Consider the following 6197-nt stretch of genomic DNA (forward strand, 5'->3'; position numbering starts at 1 on the left):
GTGGGGGAAGACAGGGCTGATCTTGCTAAATCTAAAACTAATATCCTTAAAGACGTCATTGGCATAAATATCCATATATACCCCCACCAAGTCTATAGAAGAGGTCATACAAGAGAGGGAGTAACCAGACGTATTGTAGTTAAACTCAACCAACCCCAAATCTAAATCGACCTTCTAAAACAGGGCTACAAACTAGCAGGTACAAATATTTTCTTAGCCCCTGATTTCATACCCACTCAAGAAAAGGCTTGTTTTTTTTTAAGGCAATATCTTAAACAAAATGGTCACGGCCGGGGCAAATTTATTTCCAATTTCTTAATTCAGATTGAAAACCAAACATTTTATTATAACGACACTACTAATGAAGTAGAATGTAAGGAATAGTTTAATTCTATAAAGCCTAATATTAATAAATGTATAGCTTTCTTATTTTTCTTATGAATGTTATTTATGCAAATATCAAAAGTGCTCACTGTAACTTTCCAATCCTTCATGCAAATTTAATAGACTTAAAAATATCACCTGATATATTTGCCCTGACAGAAACCTGGTTCCGTGATGACGCATATTTCTATCACCCTAACTTTACTTTCAAAGGTAATGGAAATAGAATTTCGGGAGGTGTAGGATTTTACTATAGAAAAAACCTCAACATCTCACCAATCCCCGAGCTGAATTTATTTTACATAAATATAGAAAGTTACGGCATAAAAGATTTTAAACCAACGATGTATATATAATAATTTATAGGCCTCATTCGGCTACTTTCAATGTTTTTTAACTCCTGTGAGAGTCTAATTTGCACTCGGCACGAATATAAAAAATCGGATCATTATCGCCGGAGACTTCAATATAGACTTAAATATAACTACGCCTGCCTCAACAGCGCTGATTGATGTCTTTGCAAGTTATAACTTCACTCGCACTGTGTCTACAGCTACCCGAATCTCCCAGATAATATATTTATAAACTTCGAAGCTACTGCTACTGTCATCTATCGAGATATTACTGACCATTTTCCAAACTACCTGGCTGCCCAAGACAAAATAACGGTGAACCAAAAAATTCAAATACGAAATTTTAGTTTAAAAAGTCTAAATAAATTTGCAGCTAATATATCTGACCTTGACTGGTCGGAAATATACTCAAAAAATAATATAAATGACGCATACGATCTATTTGAACAAAAACTTAAAAAATAATACGATTCTAGCTTTTAAACAAAAACGATCACTAAAAAACCTAACTCGTGGGTGTCAAAAGAACTAAAAAATATACTTCGAGAAAAACACAAATTGCAAAAACAGGCTAAGCGACATCCTACAACTGAGAATAAGAATAAATATATGACTTTTAGGAACTTTGTAAATAATAAGATCCGCAATACGCGAAATACATAATTCTCCAAAATATTAAAAGAAAGCAAAACGATCAAAGAAAAATGGAGCACGATAAATTTTTTAATGAACAGAACTAAAAAAGAACAACAAATTATTCCCATAGAACCTAACGATTTAATTAACTATTTTACAAAGTAAATCGCCAATCATTCTGACTCTAATAATTTAAATTGCCCAAGCAACCCAAATACTATGGCCCTTTTCCCGGTTACAGGATCCGAAATCTTAACAATAACAGATGCTATCTCCAATGATACCGCAGCTGGTTACGATGGTCTACACACAAAGCCCATGGAATATGTAGGACCATTTATCTTATTACCCCTCATATTCTTAATAAATTTATCCTTTAGCACAGGTAAATACCTAGAGAAACTTAAAAAAACATAATTGTTCTCATACACAAAAAAGGTGCTCTAGTTGAGTGTCAAAATTATAGGTGAAATTAATTAATTAACAATTATAGCTCATGACTTTAGGCATAAAAAACAACTCTTAACAGATCAACCTAAGCTAAGTCACAGACTGAACTCAATTTTCCATAAAGGTGTAAATTTGTTTTATTCCTTAAAAACTGACAATATCAAAACGTTATCTACCTTTAAAAAGGTGGCTCGAGAGTATGTTCTTAATTTTCGTTAGCTACTACCAATCAATAATTTGTAATTTTCTCCTTAAAATCTTTAACGTTTTTGCTCTTATAAATATCTAACCTTTTTTGACTACAATTGTAAACACGCGTATATAAACTGTCTAATTACTACGCTATTGGCTATTTTTCCCCTTTTTTTATCCCAAACGTTGTAGGGCTTAAAAGTCTAACCGAAGACTTAGCTCAGCACTACTGGAACCATGTAAACAACCCATCCAAATATGGGAACGAAGGCACTGGAACGGACAAGGCAGAGGGCACATCCCGGATATCCACTAGGTCGGCGACACCATCCACAGGAGGCATAGGTGCTGCGTCCAACACCGGTACCGTTGTAGCAGGGACCTCAGGAGAACCCGCAGCAACCGCTATCCCTGGACCAACCACCTCCGGGACCAGAACCACAGCAACATCAAAATCCCCTACGGGTTCATCTAACAGGAGAACATCCTCAACGCTAGTAAGGCCAGAACAGGAAGCCATCTGAAAAACCCACCACCAAAGATTAAAAGATATTACCACAAGGCGTCGCGGAACTCCTCAAACGGAGGGGCCCCAACTGCACGGGGGGAAAACGAAAAATTCTCGATGCCCAGGTCCCCCCCCCCCCAACCCCGGATAGCGCTGAAGAAAGGCCACCACCTCCGGCCGGGATCGTAGTTTGACCCGATGAGGCTCGGGAGAATAATAGTAGACATCACCCACCCGACCAGTTTTCCGGCAAACTACCAGACGGTTCCAACCGAATAAACCAGGCTTAACCAAAGGGTCGCACCCCGAAACCACCGCCCTGTCCGCATCCCCGGGAGCTGCAACCCTGTACATCAAGTCGATCAAAGGCCCCACCGGCACCGCCGCGGCCCCCTGAACCCTTGCCACGGGAGTAACCTCTTCCGGAGTAGTGAAATCAGATACCAGATCAACGAGGACACCCACAGGTACCTCAACCCTCCCTGGTTCCGGCTCGGGCTGAGATGGGAACGATGGATTCGGGACCTCCTCGAGCTGCATCGCAGAATCCTGGGACTCGGAAGAAAGATACAACTTAAGCTGATTAATATGCCTAGTCCCAGCCATCTCGCCAGTAACCATATCCATAAGGACGTAAGAAACCGGAGTCAACCGTTCCACCACGCGGTATGGCCCCAGCCAACGAGGAAGGAATTTTTTGGTTAAACGCTCAGCGGCCCGAGACCTGCGATGGTTAACCCCGCACTCCGTAACTGGGAAAACACGTACCGTAACGCAGCCAAGTGTTCTTCCCAGGTCTGGGAGGCAATTACAATGTCGTCCAAATACACCGAGATCCCAAAACGCCTCTCGTACCGCAAAAACTGGTTCATAAGGCGCTGGAACGTGGCAGGGGCCCCAGTTAACCCAAAGGGCATGACTAGAAATTCAAACTTCCCCTCCCGAGTGACAAAGGCGGTTTTATCAATATCCTCAGGGGCCATCTCGACTTGCCAAAACCCCGACTTCAGGTATAACCGAGTAATGAATTTGGGCTTACCCACCCGATCTAAAACCTCATCGATACGAGGAATGGGAAAAGGATCCCCAATAGTCACCTTATTAACCGCCGTGGAATCAATACAGGGCCTAACCTCTCCATTCTTCTTGCCTTTTAATAAAACCGGGGAAGCCCAGGGACTCCTCAAAGGACGAATGCCCCCCCGCTGAAGCATCTCCGCCACCTCCTTATCAATCAAGTCATTCTCATGTGGGCTACGGGGAAAAGGCATTATCTACCCTCACCCCCATTATATCCACAAAGTCCAACCCAAGAACCAGGTTAAACCCTAAGCCCTCTACCACCCAAAATGTAACAGGAACAGCCCCAATGTCATCCGAAAATTCGACATCGAGAACCACGTATCCCAGACAGGAGACACTGGGACCCACCGCCGGGGAAAGAAGACGCTCCACCCTATGGACTAAGGCCTCCAACCCCAGCCTGGCCACAAACCCCGCCGACATTACACAAATTTCTGCCCCAGGGTCTAAAAACGCCACACAGGCAACATTAGAAACCCGGACCGCAATCCCTCGTAGACGCCCCCACAATTAACAGAGTTCAATGTACTATTACTAGAGCTAGTGCCATTAGGTGAAGACCCCCCGCCTGGGGGAGATGATTAGCATGTACGTGGGGAATTGCCATACGGCATGGGACACAGATTTACCATTAAATCAGTTGGCTATCAACAGTGCGGTCCACCAATCTACGGGCTTTTCGCCATTTTATCTCCATCATGGGTATGAGCCTTTGTTACCTTGGGATAGTGGGCAGGATCCTTTGGTTACTCAGATGTCTTTGGATCGAGCTCAGGAGATGAATTCGCTAGCCAGTGACCGCCAAAATCATATTATGACGACAATTATCGGGAGGGAACCTTGGAAGTTGGTATGTTGGTATGGCGGGTCAACCATCGCAGGTCTCGGGCCGCTGAGCGTTTAACCAAAAAATTCCTTCCTCGTTGGCTGGGGCCATACGGCGTGGTGGAACGGTTGACTACGGTTTCTTACGTCCTTATGGATATGGTTACTGGCGAGATGGCTGGGACTTGGCATATTAATCAGCTTAAGTTGTATCTTTCTTCCGAGTCCCAGGATTCTGCGATGCAGCTCGAGGAGGTCCCGAATCCATCGTTCCCATCTCAGCCCGAGCCGGAACCAGGGAGGGTTGAGGTACCTGTGGGTGTCCTCGTTGATCTGGTATCTGATTTCACTACTCCGGAAGAGGTTACTCCCGTGGCAAGGGTTCAAGGGGCCGCGGAGTTGCCGGTGGGGCCTTTGATCGACTTGATGGACAGGGTTGCAGCTCCCGGGGATGCGGACAGGGCGGTGGTTTCGGGGTGCGACCCTTTGGTTAAGCCTGGTTTATTCGGTTGGAATCGTCTGGTAGTTTGCCGGAAAACTGGTCGGGTGGGTGATGTCTACTATTATTCTCCCGAGCCTCATCGGGTCAAACTACGATCCCGGCCGGAGGTGGTGGCCTTTCTCCAGCGCTATCCGGGGTTGGGGGGGGGGGGGGACCTGGGCATCGAGAATTTTTCGTTTTCCCCCCGTGCAGTTGGGGCCCCTCCGTTTGAGGGTGGGTTTTTCAGATGGCTTCCTGTTCTGGCCTTACTAGCGTTGAGGATGTTCTCCTGTTAGATGAACCCGTAGGGGATTTTGATGTTGCTGTGGTTCTGGTCCCGGAGGTGGTTGGTCCAGGGATAGCGGTTGCTGCGGGTTCTCCTGAGGTCCCTGCTACAACGGTACCGGTGTTGGACGCATCACCTATGCCTCCTGCGGATAGTGTCGCCGACCTAGTGGATATCCGGGATGTGCCCTCTGCCTTGTCCGTTCCAGTGCCTTCGTTCCCATATTTGGATGGGTTTTGCTACATCCCCCAGATCACGAAGCGTCTGGCCTTGCCGCCTACGGTCAACTTCGGTCTCTTTGCGGCGGCCAATCCTGCGTTTTTCCCTGGGGGTTATCTCGGCTGCGTGTCCAATCTGTCTCTTCCGGCTACTTTGCCAGTCGCCTTCAATCGGTTAATACACTCTATCGGGGTCTGGGTGACTGTGGGTATCGCTCCTAATTGGGCTCTGGCGGCCCGTTCCCGGGATCTTCTGGGGGATTTGGAGGCTTTGCTCACGCATCGCCGGGCCATCGCCGTGTGGGCCTGTGGGTTGGATTTGGACCGCGTGGGGGGCATTCCTCTGCGCGTTCAGATGGAGGTTTTTCGTGATCAACTTTTGCTGGCCCGCCACCTTTCTTATCCGGTGGTGGTCCAATGCCGCCGGGCATATCCTGACGTGGGGGACTGTTTGGTCGATTGTCTGCCTAGGGATCACCCGATCCTGCTACATAACTATTCGGGGGACGTGGTTATGGCCCGCCGGTTCCTGAGGGCCTTTCCTAACATATATTTCGAATGTTCCGCGATGGCCACATTCCCCTCCATGGGTGAGACCCGCGAGGCCTTTCTCTCTTTGCCGGCTACGTGTTTGATCGTGGAATCCGCGTGTCCATTATTTTCTCCTGTAGGTTATTCTGCCCCGCGGTTCCTGGGTGAGGGGGCTCCTCTTCCGGGGGCGGCTCGTCACCTCGTGGAATCTTTGGCACTTCTGCGGGGGGTTGGTTCCTCCGACTTGGCC

The sequence above is a fragment of the Leiobunum rupestre genome, chromosome 2 (genome assembly GCF_980474605.1).
Source record: "Leiobunum rupestre chromosome 2, qqLeiRupe1.1.hap1, whole genome shotgun sequence".
NCBI lineage: Eukaryota > Metazoa > Arthropoda > Arachnida > Opiliones > Sclerosomatidae > Leiobunum > Leiobunum rupestre.